General features: G+C 47.9%; 1 long non-coding RNA gene across 2 annotated transcripts in view; it reads left to right on the forward strand.

Annotated features, from left to right (window-relative positions):
• LOC137356970 (uncharacterized) overlaps positions 1 to 15,626 on the forward strand; it is a 53,966-nt gene extending 38,340 nt beyond the window's left edge. The window contains exon 3 of one of the 2 annotated variants that reach the window (XR_010971118.1): positions 15,414 to 15,626. This is a non-coding gene — a long non-coding RNA (uncharacterized lncRNA). The remainder of the gene's footprint in view (positions 1 to 15,413) is intronic. The other variant, XR_010971119.1, reaches the window with a different exon arrangement.
• Positions 15,627 to 16,341: the final 715 nt, after the last annotated feature.

A 16,341-nucleotide genomic window follows, 5' to 3' on the forward strand; every position in this document is an offset into this window, starting at 1 on the left:
ACCAGGCAGAGGGGGCGACTAGCAGGGCCTCATGTCATGAAACCTCCAGACTGAGACAACCTTAGGTGTCTCGTGTCAGCAATAGAAAAATGCCACACTAGTGCAGGGGTGGCGGAAAGGTTTGTTGCCCTATTTGAACAGCTCCGGAACTCTCAAGTTGCCATCAGCAATCATATTCCTTCTCGCATTCCTGAAATTACTTGGGAGGGAGTGGGAGCAAAGTCTGATTTTTCTCTGGGAGAGGCCAGGCATTTGGGAAGGAACCCAGTTCCTCCTGGATACCGAACCTTGTGCGCACTGGCCCTGTAAATTCCGATGGAGAGCCACAGACCTTGCCATCTCTTCCTTTCCTCAAGGGATTGTGTCCGGGGTTCGCGGGGTGGGGGGGGGTGAAATTCTTGGATTCCACCCTTAATAGTTCCCAGTTCAACTCTGACCAGTTGAGAGCGAACATCAGTTCCGTTATTATCCTTAAGAGGCCTCAAACCTTTCCTAACGAAAGGAAATCCATCCCAGAAATTGACATGGATTGTCACATCCTTCCTGATAGACCACACCAGGAATACTGCATTTCGTTCTGAACGGATCTATTGGCCTTGGAGGGAGTGCAGTGTAGATTGGCCAGAATGATAACCTGGATTCCAAGGGTTAAATTACAAGGAGAGATTACACAAACTAAGGTTGTATGCCCTGGAATTTAGAAAGTTAAGGGGTGATTTGAGTGAGGTTTTCAAGATATTAAGGGGTCGATAGACGGAAACTATTTCCGCTGGTTGGGGAGTCTGGGACTAGGGGGCAGAGTAGAGGCCTGCGACCTGACCCGAACCCGACGGGACCCGACAACGTGTCGGCTTCGGGGGTCGGGTTGGGCCCAACTTAAGGCTCCGGCTTTCGGGCTCGGGCTCGGGCTCGGGTCGGGCCGAGTGCAAGTCGAGTCGGGTGGGCTCGGGCTGGACACGCAGGGTCAGTGCCGTGCCGGTAAGTATTAAAAATAAAAAACATTACCTGAGCTGGGAGTCCGGGACGATACTGAGTCTGCGCAGTGAGCGGGCGACGTCACTATGACATCATCAGGCACGCGCGGCAGCTTCGAGGAGGTCCCGGGTCGGGAGGTAAGTAAACGGATGGCGGGGTCAGGCTCGGGTCGGGTCGAGCTTGGGGCAAAAGCGGAGGGACTCGGGCCGGGCCCGGGTTCGGGTCCGCGGTGGTTCGGTCGGGTTCGGGTCGGGTTCGTTTTTCCGACCTAAAGTAGGCCTCTCGGGCAGAGTCTAAAAATGAGAGCCAGACCTTTCAGGCGTGAAATTAGGAAACACATCCACGCACAGAGGGTGGAAGAAGTCTGGAACTCTCTCCCACAAAATGGCAATTGATGCTGGATCAATTGTTAATGTTAAATCTGAGATTGATAGATTTTTGTTCACCAAAGGTGTTAAGGGATATGGGGCCAAAGACAGGTCGATGGAGTTAGGTCACAGATCAGACATGATTTAATTGAATATCGGAACAGGTTCGAGGGGCTGAACGGCCTCCACCTGTTCCTGTGACCTTAGAAAGGAAATGTCTATGAGATCTGGCAATGTCCCACTCCATTTTTTAATATTTTTTCAAAGGAACAGACGGAATCAAAGCATATGATCTCGCCACAGTTTCGCTTCTAATTGAGTTCGTGCCAAACACCCACTGAGATGCTTTAATCGGTTTTTTGCAACAAGGGAAGTGTGGGAATTTTAATTTCTGCTCATGTGAAAGTGCTGCTTCAGCCCACAAAGAGTTAATGGGAGTTACCCTGCCTGAGCAGTGAGCGCTGATTGGTGGTGGTCGGGGAATGGGGGGCGGATTTCTTGCATGTACCACGGCTCGGTGTGAGCATCCGTGCTGCAGATAAGGATCGAGCTAACACTTCTTTCAATAACAAAAAAAAAACCTTCTCCAGATCCGTCCTCGAAAAGGTCACACATCCAAGGTGAGCCGACCACAGCAGCAGATACCGGTTCAGGCGAGGCAGTGACCTTTTACTGTAGCGTCAGAATTCCTTTTCCATTTGCCCGCATGGACCGCAGGTCACTGACTTGTGAAAAGCGAGGGCTGCAGGTACCTCGGCCTCGTCGCAGACTCTGTGGCTGCACGCACTGTAACAATCGGGACGCTGCACTTTGAAGCCCCGTCAGGTCCCTGACGCGGGCAGGTTACTGAGAAGGGAAGCACGCACACACTGCGCCACTGGAGAAAGCACAGTCCCGCTGACAAGGTGAAAGCCTCGATCTGCTCCCTGCCTAAAATGAATCTCAGTCCAGCTCCTAGTGTCCGTGGTTTGAGCTGTGGCTCAGAGGGAGGTGAACACACTGTCTCTCACATCTGAGTCAGAATGTTGTGGGTTCGACCGCCACCTCCCCCCCCCCCCCACCCCCACTCCAGAGACTGGAGCACAGAAATCCAGGCTTTGCCAGTACTGTGGGAGTGCTGAGGTGCCATCTTTCAGATGAGACACTATCCTGAAGCTCTGTTAGGTGAATGTAAAAGATCCCATAGCCACTATTTCAAAGAAGAGCAGGGGGGGGCGGTGTCCTGGGGCCAATATTTATCCCTCAACCAACATCACTATATAAAATAAAAACTGGACTATTCAGTCAGTGCTGTGTGTGGGATCTTGCTACGCCCAAATTGGCTGCCACGTTCCCAACGGTACAATAGTGATCACACTCCAGAAGTACTTGATTGGCTGTAAAAAATCATTGGGATGTTGTGAAAGGCGCCATAGAAATGCAAGTCCTTGTTTTTGGTGGGAGCAGGCAAATGACTTGTCAAGAAAGACAGACACCAAGATGGCCAGATCTCATGTTCAATGACATCATCACGCACCGGGCATGCTCCTAACATAGGATAGGAACACATTACACTGCCTTCCCCTTTTACAACTGAATCTTGTCTCTTAAATAACTAGGTACTACTATTATGAACGCTGGACTTTGTAACGTGATTATGTTATTAAAATTGTGATTTGTCGAAGTTTAAGATGGAGTCCAGAAAGTCAGGTGACTTTACTCTGCTAAGGGAGAAGGCAGATCCAAGACTTTATTTAAAAAAAAGAGACTGCAGGGGTAACACCTGAAGAACAATGGGCTTCGCTGTCCCAGACTTTCAAGTTGTAAAACAAGGAGACAGTGATTGGAAGATGCAAATGTACCAAGCACCTGGGGACAATGGAAGGCCCAGGTGGCTCTGTGAAACCAGACTTCTGGACTTTGCATATTGGAACAGGGCAATAAGACTTTTGAGTCCAGATAAATTTAACAGACTTTCTGAAGGCAGACAGGTTGTAAGAGAAGAAACCAGAATTTGCAGCCGAGAGAGAGAGAGAGAGAGAGACAGGGGACACCTGTACTCAGAAGCCTGAGACAGCAAAAGGCTGCGAAGACCTGAACCTGTTTCGAAAACTGAAGTTTATGGATAGGTAGAAGACCGGCGGGATCACCAGGAACTGCCTTATTCACTGACGCCCAGGTCGAAAGTGCTCAGGGAAGTGAGCAAAGAGGACATTGATCTGGGATGTCCAACCCATTGCCACTGGGAGGAGTTTGGGTCTTTTAACCAAAAAGAATTTCACCATCAAAAAGGACTGAGTAACGTGTAAGTGCAGTGTGAGGTTTTCAAGTATTTTATTAAGTAAAGAAAATACCTTGCTTTGTAATTTGGGGGTTTCAGCTACTTACAAAGTACTATTTAGTTAATGGGGATTTCTTGTAGTTTAGTTGTTGTAATAAAAATCTTAAAACATGAAATGTTGCTGTGCAATTCTTTAAATTGGTCAGGGGGTTCATATCTCGTATTTTTCACATTAACGATCTCACTGAGGTCATAACTCTGTGACCCGACTTAATACATCCCTGCTCACGTGACAACTCGTTAGCTCGACTGTGGAATGGTTTCAACTCTTTTGAGTCCGAAGATGATTCCAGGCACTTTCTTTTTCTACTTGTTCATAGTTGCGTCCCCTCTCGGTCAGGGTATGTGACCAAGAAATGAAATGGGCTTCACTTGACCGACATCCCTGACCTGACTGACCACTGCTCCAGTTTGAAGTGTCACAAGCTACCTTCAGGTCATGCCTTGTGTCATAATAAATGGTCATGCTTCTCTTAAATGCATCACAAGCATCTTGTTGTGCTTTCGACCATTCCCATTTCTCATCTTTCTTCAACAACTCATATAGTGGAGCCAACACCGTTGCAAGCTCAGACAGAAATCTCCAGTCGTATTCATAGAGTCATAGAATCATAGAGAGCTTACAGCACAGAAAGAGGCCACTTGGCCCATCGTGTCTGCGCCGGCCGAAAAATGAGCCACCCAGCCTATTCCCACTTTCCAACATTTGGTCAGTAGCCCTGCAGCTAATGACACTTCAGGTGCACATCCAGGCACCTTTTGAATGAGCTGAGGGTTTCTGCCTCTACCACCCTTTCAGGCAGTGAGTTCCAGACCCCCACCACCCAATGGGTGAAAAAACTTTTCCTCATCTCCCCTCTAATCTTTTACCAAACACTTTAAATCTTGCCCTCTAGTCACTGACCCCTCTACTAAGGTAAATAGACCCTTCAGATCCACTCTATCCAGGCCCCTCAAAATTTTGTACATTTCAATCGGATCTTCACTCAGCCTCCTCTGTTTCAAGGAGAACAACCCCAGCCTATCCAATCTTTCCTCATAGCTGCAAGTTTCCAGTCCTGGCAACATCCTCGTAAATCTTATCTGAAGCCTTTTTAGTGCAATTACATCCTTTCTGTAATGAGGCGACCAGAACTGCACACAGTACTCAAGTTGTGGCCTAACCAATGAGTTATACAGTTCCAGCATAACCTCCCTGCTCTTATACTCTGTACCTCGGCTAATAAAGGAAAGGATTCCATATGCCTTCTTAACCACCTTATTGACCTGTCCTGCTACCTTCAGGGATCTGTGGACATTCACTCCAAGGTCCCTCACTTCCTCTACGCCTCTCAGTATCCTCCCATTTATCGTGCATTCCTTTACCTTGTTTGACCTCTCCCAAATGCATCACCTCACACTTCTCTGGGTTAAATTCTATTTGCCGCTTTTCTGCCCACCTGACCAGTCCATCAATATCTTCTTGCAGTCTACAGCTACCCTCCTCGCTATCTACCACACGACCAATTTTTGTGTCGTCTGCAAACTTCTTGATCATCCCTCGTACATTTATGTCCAAATCGTTAATATATACCACAAAAAGAAGGGAGCCCTGCGGAACACCACTGGAAAACATTGGGCCATGCCTAGAAAAGATGTAAGTTCAGACAGATCTTTTAGCTTTGGGGCATTGACCATTGCCTCTATGTTCTCTTTCACTGGCTGTAGCCCTTTCTCATAGATTTTCAAGCCAAGTTACATTACCTCAGATTGCACAAAAGCACATTTGCGCGTTTTCAGCTTCATGTTGTGATTCATTGAGCCTTTTTAACACTTCATCCAACACTTGAAGATTCTCTTCCTCTGTTGCGGTCACCATCAACACATCATCCTGATTACACGAGCAATGCGGCACTCCTTACAAAATCTTATCCATTGTAGCTTGGAAGATTTTTGAAGGAGGCTTCACACCATTGGGCAGCTTTGTGTAGGACTATAACCCCATGTTACCGTGAGATACTGCTGACTCGATCCGCACTGAGCAGTGCATAAGCATGGGTCAAATCCCACTTTGTGAATAGCTTGGATCCCACTAATTCCGCATACAAATCTTGGGATGTCGGTAGTGGATATTGCTCATCATCCACTGCCTGATTGTTTGTGATTTTGTAGTCCCTGCCTATTCTCATGGTTTTGTCTGACTTGGGCACTACTACAATGGGGGTTGTCCAATTACTGTGATCCGTTTTCACCAACACACCATTTCCCACTAGCTTCTTTAGCTCCTCTTCAACTTGGGTTTTGACAGCATAAGGAACCGGCCTAGCCTTACAATGAGCTGGTTTTGCATCAGGCCTAACTCGCAGTGTGAGCTTTCACACTGATTATACCTTCATAGCTATCCTTGAAAACGTTGCTGTAACAATTCAATGGCTGGTCAAGCTTCTTGGTCATCTCAACTTGGGAAAACCTGCTTCCAGTCTAACTTCAGCTTGTGAAGCCAGTCTTTGCCCATTAACATTGGTCTGTTGACATATCTCACTACAACAATGGGTAACTTGAGGGATTTGCCCTTATGTTGGACATGGCACTCCATTTGCCCGCACGTTTCTAACACTTCGTCAGCTCCGAAGAGTAGGTTTTCAATTGAACTGTGCTCTTAGAGGTATGCAGCTGAATTTGCTCTCATATGTGTCCCCACTCTTAACTGGGCAATCTGTATCAATGCACATGTTGATTTACCAACACCTTGTTTTGCAAAAGTATCTATCATTTGAGTGATTGCTAGTGGCATAAATGCTGTGCAAGCCTAGCTCCTCTCCGCTTAAGCACTCTGCATTCACTTGGAGATTGTAAACACCACTGTCATTACGCTGCTGCTTTCCATGACTCCTGGAAAGAGTTCTCTTTCCTGCATTGGCCTTCGCTCGGCAAGCAGTTGCGATGTGGCCTATCTCTTGTCAATTAAAGCATTTGACATTTCTGTTTGTGTGCGTGTGGTTGCCATTGTAACAAGTCACCAAACGTTTATCAACAGCACTCTTCTGAGTAGGTCCCCCAGCTTTAGGCTTGGCAGAAGCCTTCTGACAGGGTGCAGAAGCTTTACTAATCACTGGCATGGGATGAAATGCCCGAGCGGTCTTTGATGCCACCTCTATAGAAAGAGCAATCTTACACATTAGCTCAGATGTAAGATTTTGTGTGTTCAGTAACTTAGATTGGATTCTTTCATCCACCAATCCACACACAAATCTGTCTCGTACTGCACGGTCCAAGAATGTACCAAAGTTGCAATGTAATGATAAATTCTTCCGTAACACAATGTACTTGCCAACTATTTAGTTATTTCTCTGGTTTTGATTCCAAATTTGTAGCTTTCTACTATCTGTAGTGGCTTAGGATTAAAATGTTCCTCCAACTTGGTGATGATTGTTTTGAATGGCACCTTGTTGGGAGCAAGAAGGTTAGTGAGCGTGCCACACACATCTGGGCCAAACTCTGTTAGCAAAATTGCTGACTTGCACTCAAGAATTGCCATATTCTGAATCTGGATCTCTTCATTTTCACGTAAAAACATAGAAAATAGGAGCAGGAGTAGGCCATTCAGCCCTTCGAGCCTGCTCCGCCATTCATTATGATCATGGCTGATCATCCAACTCAGTAACCTGTTCCCGCTTTCCCCCCCCCCCCCCCAATATCCTTTCATCCCTCTCGCCCCAATAGCTATATCTAACTCCTTGAAAACATACAATGTTTTTGCCTCAAATGCTTTCTGTGGTAGCGAATTCCACAGGCTCACCACTCTCTGGGTGAAGAAATTTCTCCTCATCTCAGTCCTGAAAGGTTTGCCCCGTATCCTTAGACTATTACCCCTGGTTCTGGACTCCCCCACCATCGGGAACATCCTTCCTGCATCTACCCTGTCAAGTCCTGTTAGAATTTTATAGGTTTCTATGAGATCCCCCCTTACTCTTCCGAACTCCAGCGAATATAATCCTAACCGACTCAATCTCTCCTCAAACATCAGTCCCGCCATCCCAGGAATCAGTCTGGTGAACCTTCGCTGCACTCCCTCTGTAGCAAGAACATCCTTCCTCAGATAAGGAGACCAAAGCTGCAGACAATATTCCAGGTGTGGCCTCACCAAGGCCCTGTATAATTGCAGCAAGACATCCCTGCTCCTGTACTCGAATCCTCTCGCTATGAAGGCCAACATATTTAATGATGTCATCACACACTGTGCCTGCTTATAGCGTAATAATATTACAACAGGGAACACCAGTGAGGAAAGGTTAGCAATGATGGTGATCGATGAGCGGGCTGGAGGGGGCTCAGTGATCACCCTGTCATCCCCTGTACTCACTAACTTACATTAATTCCCAGCTCAGCAATGAGTCAAATGTAAAACTCTCATCCTCATTTTCAAATCCCCTCCATGGCCATGCCCCACCACCACCCAGACCCCTCACCCCCTCCCCCCTCCCTATCTCTGTCACCTCCGCCAGCTCTACAACCCTCCGAGATCTCTGCGCTCCTCCAATTCCAGCCTCTTGTCCGTTCCCTGATTCCCATCGCTCCACCATTGGCGGCCGTGCCTTCAGCTGCCTGGGGCCCTAAGCTCGGGAATTCACTGCCTCAACCTCTCCCCCTCTCTCTCTCTCTCCTCCTTCGGCAAATTGGGAGTATCTCTCCGGAAGGCTCCCACAGCAGTTGCGGATGATATTATGGATGCCCTCCGCTGTCTTGGGAAACATGATCCCAGGAGTGGAGAAAATTGAGAGGTTCTCCCACTGAAATGAATAAAATTCTTGGACTTGGCAGGGTAGATGCTGGGAGGCTGTTTCCCCCTGGCTGGGGAATCCAGAACACGGGGTCACAATCTCGGGATGAGGGGTCGGCTAATTCCGGACTGAGCCGAGGAGAGATTTCTTCGCTCGGCGGGCAGTGGATCGTCGGAATTCTCTACCCCCAGAGAGCTCTGTCGTGGAGTATATTGAGAGATTTATGGGCACTAAAGGAATCAAGGCACACGGGGACCGGCCGGGAAAGTGAGGTTGAGGCAGAAGATCAGCCACGATCTTTATTGCATTGCGGAGCAGGCTCGAGGGGCCGAATGGCCTCCGCCTGCTCCTATTTCTCACGTTCGGATGACATGCACCGGCAGCATTCAATCCAGCAGTGGTACGAGTGGAGTAGCACTCGCCTTAGAAACAGATCTGTACCGTCTGCACAGTGGACCGAGGCGCCAACTCTAAAGGCACAGCACCTGCGGCACCACATGATTCTGGAACTGATGCAGCATCTTCAGGGTAACCCGCAGGTAGGCTTTCTATACCCTCGGCAACCCACCAAACATGCAGTCATCCACTGAAAATACCCCCCCCCCCCCCCCTCAAGCAGGAGAGGACTCGAGAGGCGGGCACGTCCGGAGCTGAAACAGGGACGGCCGTGTCACACAAGAAAGGAGGAAATTGCATTTAACTAGCGCCAAGCCATCCCAAAGCGCTTTACAGCCAATGAATTGTCGCCCTTCCTTGAGATTGTCTCACACCTGTAACGTCTGTCGCAATAGCATCGGGCGTGAAGCTTTTGGGAGTGCAAGGCGGGAAACGCGGCAGCGTATTTGTGCACAGCGAGATCCCACAAACAACACCTTGATTCTCAAAGAGATAATCTGTTTTTAGTGGTGATGGTTGAGGGATCAATATTGGCTCCAGGACAGCAGGGAGAATTCCCCCGTCCGCTCTTCTTCCAACAGCGTCATATTGGGTCTTTACGTCCACCTGAAAGGGGCAGACAGGGGCCGCGGTTTAACGTTTCAACCGAAAGACGGCACCTCCGACACTGCAGCACTCCCTCAGTACTGGCCCTGGGAGTGCCGGCCTAGCTTTTGTGCTCAAGTCTCTGGAGGGGTGGGGTGCTTGAGCCCACAATCCCCAGAAGCAAGGGTGTCACAGCTGACACCAGCCAGACGGCAAATCACACTTAAACTCGTACGCCCCGTTATCGTTTCAATTATCTGCTCTCAGGATGTGGGTGGGATGGCATTTATTACCCATCCCTGGCTGCCCCGAGAGGGTGGCGGGGCTGTCCTTGAACTGCAGCAATTGTCTTTACAACTACGTCTCTTCCGAGGCCAACTCAGTGGGTATTAGAGTGGGACTGGAGTCACAGACCTGAAAGGGGTAGCAGGTAATCCTCCCCTGAAGGGCATGAGTCAATGCGTCAGGCTTTGAGGACAATCCAACACCTTAATGGCCATCTGTCTCTGGTGCCAGCCCAAGAAGGGCCCGATTTGCATTTCTATAGCGCCTTTCACAACCTCAGCACTTCCCAAAGTGCTTGACCGCCAATGAAGTACTTTGAGAAGTGCATACAGATCCGTACCGGTGATCTTCCCAAGGGCAGGTCCTTTGCTCATTTCCCCACACCTCCCGGTCCTGCGCTTCCCCCTTCAATCGCTCATAAGAGCCTCCCTTTTTTTTTAACTTTCATGAGAAATGGGCAATAAAACTAGGGGAAAAGTACATGAGGTGGGCTTCCTGTTGCCTTCCTCGTGTGTGCTTTGAAGGAGACACACGTCCTCTTCCCCAAGTATCCTCCGATTGCTGAAAATTCAGTGGCTCCGCCGTTGGCCGTGGCTCGTAACCCTGAGCACAGGACCCTTACCTGGACAGATTCATCAAAATAAATTTTGAAAAAATTGCCGTGGTAGGATTTGAACCCATGTCCTCAGGGTCTCTACTCCACTAACAGAACAACTATGGGTCAATGATTGTGGCTCTTTGCCCGGCTTTCGTTGAGTTTGCGTCAACCAAATCACCAAGTGCGCATCCGGTGTGTGACACGTGGTGTGTGATAAACGCACGGCAGATGCAAGAGATAAAAGTATTTATTTATTTGAGCAGAGGGAGAGGAGGGCTAGCCCCTTTCCTCCCCAATGTTACACCACGGCATGGACTCGATGGGCCAAATGGCCTCTCTGTGTGCCATAAATGACTTTGACACTTCGGAACATATTAGCAGGAGTAGGCCATTCAGCCCATCAGGCCGGCTCCGCCATTCAATACGATCATGGCTGATCATCCACTTCAATGCCATTTTCTCACACTATCCCCATATCCCTTTATGTCATCTGTGTTTAGAAATCTGTCAATCTCTGCTTTAAACATACTCAATGAATGAGCTTCCACAGCCCTCTGGGGTAGAGAATTCCAAAGATTCACAACCCTCTGAGTAAAGAAATTTCTCCCCATCTCTGTCCTAAGTGGCTTCCCCCTTATTTTGAAATTGTGTCCCCTGGTTCTAGACTCCCCAACCAAGGGAAAACATCTTACCTGCATCTACCCTGCCTATCCTTTTAAGTATTTTGTAGGTTTCAATGGGATCACCTCTCATTCTCCAAAAACCTGGAGAATGCAGGCCCAGTTTCCCCAATCTCTCTTCATAGGACAGTCCCGCCATCCCAGGAACAAGTCTGGTGAATCTCCCGTTGCACTCCCTCTATGGCGATAATATCCTTCCTAAGGTAAGGGGACCAAAACTGCACACAGTACTCCAGGTGCAGTCTAATCAAGGTTCTATACAATTGAAGCAAGACTTCGCTACTCCTGTACTCAAATCCACTTGCGATAAATGCTAACATACCATTAGCCTTCCTAATTGCTTGCTGCACCTGCATGTTAGCTTTCAGTAACGTACTAACAAAGACACCCAGGTCCCTTTGTACATCGACACTTTCTAATCTCTTACCATTTAAGAAATACTCTGCACATCTATTCCTCCTACCAAAGTGGATAACCTCACATTTTGTTCCATATATTATACCTTTTTATTCACATCTTTTTTTTGGTGAAGATTGGCAATGAATGGAATGTTAGGCTCATAGTTTACTCTCATGAAAACATCCATCTTAGTCCAGTAGTGCCAGTTCCTCATCACCACATGGTGTCGCCCTTTCCCCATTTCTCAGGGAAAGCAGCTCTGCTTTGTGGCCGAGTACAATAGTCGGACCGTCTGTTGGTATCTGACTCTTTTGCCCCAGTCCTGAAGGTCTAATTTCTACTGGCATTGAACGTCCTCTTCCTGCCCGCCTTCCGCCTTTCAGAGAGGTGAATGAACACCTGATCGACAAGATAGGTCTTGATAAGGTTTTGGAAAGGTGGAGTGGGGAGAGGTTCAGGCAAGGGGTTTGAGCTAGTAGGACTGGTTGTTCTGTCACCGATAGATGAAGGGAGGCAAGGTCCACAAAAGGCCAGAGTTAGATGACCAAAGGGTGTAAAAGGGAATGTAAAGATGGACCGGGCTGAGGATATGCCCTTGCCCAGGCTGGCCTACATTAGTTCCTGGTCCCCACACACTATTCTCATTAAAAATGAAACCTTCCCCTTTAAATACCTTCATGGGTTCACCCCTCCTTATCTCTACTCTCCTCCCATCCACCCAACCCCATCCCTGCTCCACAAACTCTCCATTCCTCTGACTCCAGCCCTTTCTGCATCCTCACCTCACTTCACTCCAGCCCTGCTTTCATCCACCTCAGCCTCACTCACCAGAATTCCCTCCCTGAACCCCTCCACCTCTCTCTCCTCCTTTATTAAGATCTGCCTTAAAGTCCAACTCTTGGACTAGGATTTTGGACATTTCCTCTGACATCTCCCCCTTTGGGTCTGCATCCAAACTCTCGCCTGCACCTCCATGAAGTGCCTCGGAATGTTTTTGCGCGTGAAAATGCACGATATAAATGAAAACTATTGCTGAGATAGGGAGGGCAAAGGTCACGGAGGGATTGGAAGACAAGGGCAAGGATTTTAAACGTAATTTTTTTTTCTTATTGTCAGCCGCATGCACAATGTAATTATCCCCGCACCCCCCCCAAAAATCCTTCCTTAGCTCAAGTGAGTATGTGTAGATCCTGTTGTGGAACTGTTCCCAATATGAGGCAAAGGGAAAGGGAGGGACAAAATGAGGAAAATATCTGGGCTGGAACTCAATCTAAGAACAAAATTAACAAAGCTCCATGCAAGTTTTGAAATTAGATTTTCCTCCCACCGACATCTGACTGAGTGCCCGAAAGGGCAGTGGAAGGTTCAATGGTAACTTTCAAGTGGAAACTGGATAAATACTTTAAGGGGAAGAAAATTTGCAGGGCTGTTGGGGAGTAAGGGGGGTGGGGGAAGAGGGGGGGAAGTGAAAGGGCAGGGGAGTAGGACTGACTGGACAGCTCTGTCAAACAGCTGGCACAGGCACGAAGGGCCGAATGGCCTCCTTCTGTGCTGTAAGATTCTATTGTCGTCGCAGGGATGAATTTCCACAAAATAAGACATAGCTGGTGACGCTGTGAAAAGTCATAACTCCAATGTCTCTCAGCCGTACAAGCCAGGAGGCCCCAGGTTTGATCTCGGCTTTGATAGCCAATCCCAGCTAGAGCAGTCCCAGAATTTGGTCGGGGTGGGGGATAGAGGGCACTATATAGTTGCCCATAGCACCCCCCTGGGTTGTGCCGGGGGCAGGGTTCCCACTGCAGCTCATTGACCTTGCCTGACCTGTGCATGCCTTGGGGAAAGGCGAGAGAGAGGGCGCGCAAGGCTGGATGCCCCTGTTGAGACAGACATATATTGCCAAGGCTCATATGGGACAGATAATCGAGCAAGATACCAAAAAAGGCAAACAAACCCAATGGAATTGTACCCCAGGAGGGAGTGACTGCCTCCCGAAGAGCCCACGGACAAGAGGAAATACTCCTGTGATTCGAACACACCAACACGGGGTGGGGGGCACGCATCCATAGAATGAGACAGGGAAGAGTAGAATAATGTAGATTGTACATGTAATGTTGATTAAGCGGGTTACCTCAGCAGTCAGAATGTTTCAAGATATGGAACTAGGCCTAGAAGGATTTCGAATAAATTTGTTTGACAATAACGCTCGTGAGCTCAGCTCACGAAAGATTAAAAATAAGACTCCCAATTATAGAGCGTTCCTTTCACGAGCTCAGCATGTCCCAAAGCGCTTTACAACCGAAGTGCAGTCGCTGTTCCAATGTAAGAAATCCGGCAACCAATTTGCGCACAGCAAGATCCCACAAGCAGCAAAGTGATAATGACCCAGATCATTTTTTTTTCCCCCCAAGTGATGTTGGTTGAGGAATAAACATTGGCCTCCAGGACAACCAGGGAGAAATCCCTCCCCCTCTCTTTGGACAGCGTCAGGTGACGCTGGAAGGCAAGGCCTCAATTTAACACCTCATCTAAAAGGTGGCACCACTGACAGTGCTGCCCTCCCTCAGGAATGCACTGGGAGGGTCAGCTAGGTTTTGTGCTTAAGTGGCTGGAGCAAACCCACGACTGGGAGATGAGAGTGTTACCCATTGAGCCATGGCTGAACCCAGACAACATGCCATACCTCGGGAAACACGGGCACGGTTCGGTCTTTCACACTCAATACGGTAAAATGGCTTATTCACCAACTGAACCCGACCATGTAAAAAGGTTTCTGAGTCGAAGTCGCCAGTTTGTTTGGTAGTTCAACTGGCCAATCCCTGACCAGAGTGAAGGCTGAGGGGTGGGGTGGTCAGCGGTCACTTTTCTTTGTTTCCTGTGTATCTGGGACTGAGCAAAACAATCGGGAAGGGGGGGAAGAAAGAGCCACAGGGAGCTTCCTTGGGTTACAGTTGATTAGTTTCCAGAGGTGTGCTGCTCAGTACAGTGAACTTAGCCTGTTAACAGGCTGTAGACCTTTTCTCTAGAAAAGAGAAAGGTAAGGGGTGGCCCAACTGAGGTCTTTAAAATAACGAAGGGATTCAACAGAGTCACTGCCTGTGCGGAAATACTAAACTAGGGGGCCATCAATATAAGACAGTCACGAATAAATCCAATGGGGAATTCAGGAGAACCGTCTTTCCCCAGAAAGTGGTGAGAATGTGGAACTTGCTACCACAGGGAGTGGTTGAGGGGAATAGCAGAGAAACATTTAAGGGGAAGCTGGATAAACACATGAGGGAGAAAGGAATAGAAGGATATGGGGATGGGGTGAGATGAAGAGGGGTTTGGGAGGAGGCTCGTGTGGAGCATAGACACCAACACGGAGCAGTTGCTGTGCGTTATAGGTAACAGATTGTGTTGTGTGTTTTGTTATTAATGTTACAGAGATCATTATGAAGTAGATTGAAATATACTAAGCTGATATCTGTTCATTTATAGATTACTTGTAAAACAAACCAACCTGTTGGTTTACAGTTGGCCTCAACTCACTCAAAAGGTCAAAAGACCAGGGTGCAGAGGTTCCACGGCTACAAACCCCAAGCTACACTTTCCTACGTCTAGACACTGAGCACCAAAGGCGAACTCCGAATCATAGGGGACACAAAGTCCGCTCACAGGAGACCAACTGCACTGAACCCAAGGAAATATCCCGTGCAGACCCCCAAATACTAGACGGCAGGGCAAAAATATAAATCTGTAGCACCATTTGAAAACAACCCACTTACAAAATAGGTTTAGGGAGGGAATTCCAGAGATTTAGGGGCGGGAGTGCTGAGGGCGAGGCCGTCAATGGTGGAGCGGAGTTGGGGACGTTGAAAGAGGCCAGAATTGGAAGAACGCAGTGATTTGCTGGGATGGGGGTGGGGAGTGGGGGCGGGAGGGGGAGAAGGTTAGAGGCCACAGCGGGATTTGAACAGGAGAATTTTAAATTCAAAGCATTAAGAGGAGCCAGTCCTCCTCCTTCCTGCAACACCTTTTAACCTGTGGATATTTGTTTTATCCGAACAGTCAGAGGGAGTGTGCGCTCAATGCATTCCATTTCTTTCAGCTTGACACACTACACGGAGACCTGCCCAGAACAGCAGTGGATAAAATGTGAGTTTACTAGTGTACATTCACGTAACATCTTTCAGGGTAGCTAAGCAGTGATATACTGACATTCAAGAAAGTGCATTAGTCATTTTTGTATACATTTCAAAACGCATAAATAATTACTATGTAAAAACACCTCCATATTTACAATTATATTTTAATATATAAAACTTTATATTAAATCTGAGCATATATAGTGAGATAAGATTTTTCTTTTACGTTTAAAAAAGGATCAACTCTAATCCAAGGAGGATTTGTCGGTATCTCGGTGTCTAATGTTAGATGGTTATCGTGGTTTCCTTGTCACATACACATAAGCTCCTACAAAGCGTACACTGGCCGAGTGATTACTGGAATTTCAGTGAAATGTAAAAGGTGGGTGTGAAAACGTCAAACTTGGACGGCCGGGTCTGGTAGAAATAGCCAAACGTACAATTCTGTCCTTCCGGCCATGGCAGCTGACGGGAGACTTGCATCTGTACAAGGTTGGGGTGGGTCGAGTTGTGGGTTGAAGCAATTTTAAGGGGGCAAATTAAGACCCTAACACAGGAAGCGTGTACTCGATCGCTCGAAAGGGGTGTATCTAGCGACGCGGGGTGGGGGGGCTGCTCATCAAGGGAGAAACTTGGTTATCCATAACAGAGGATTATAGAAACATAGAAAAAAAAATAGGAGGCGGTCATTCAGCCCTTCGGACCTGCTCCGCCATTCAAAATGGCTGATCGTCTCATTCAGTACCCTGGACGTAAACCAAGGGATGGTTGGGTGATGGGTTAAGGGAAAAATCCACAACGGAATAGTCAGACATCAACTCTGGCCGTTCCTCAAAGCTGATTCCCAGTGA

The sequence above is a fragment of the Heterodontus francisci genome, chromosome 46 (assembly GCF_036365525.1).
Source record: "Heterodontus francisci isolate sHetFra1 chromosome 46, sHetFra1.hap1, whole genome shotgun sequence".
Lineage (NCBI taxonomy): Eukaryota > Metazoa > Chordata > Chondrichthyes > Heterodontiformes > Heterodontidae > Heterodontus > Heterodontus francisci.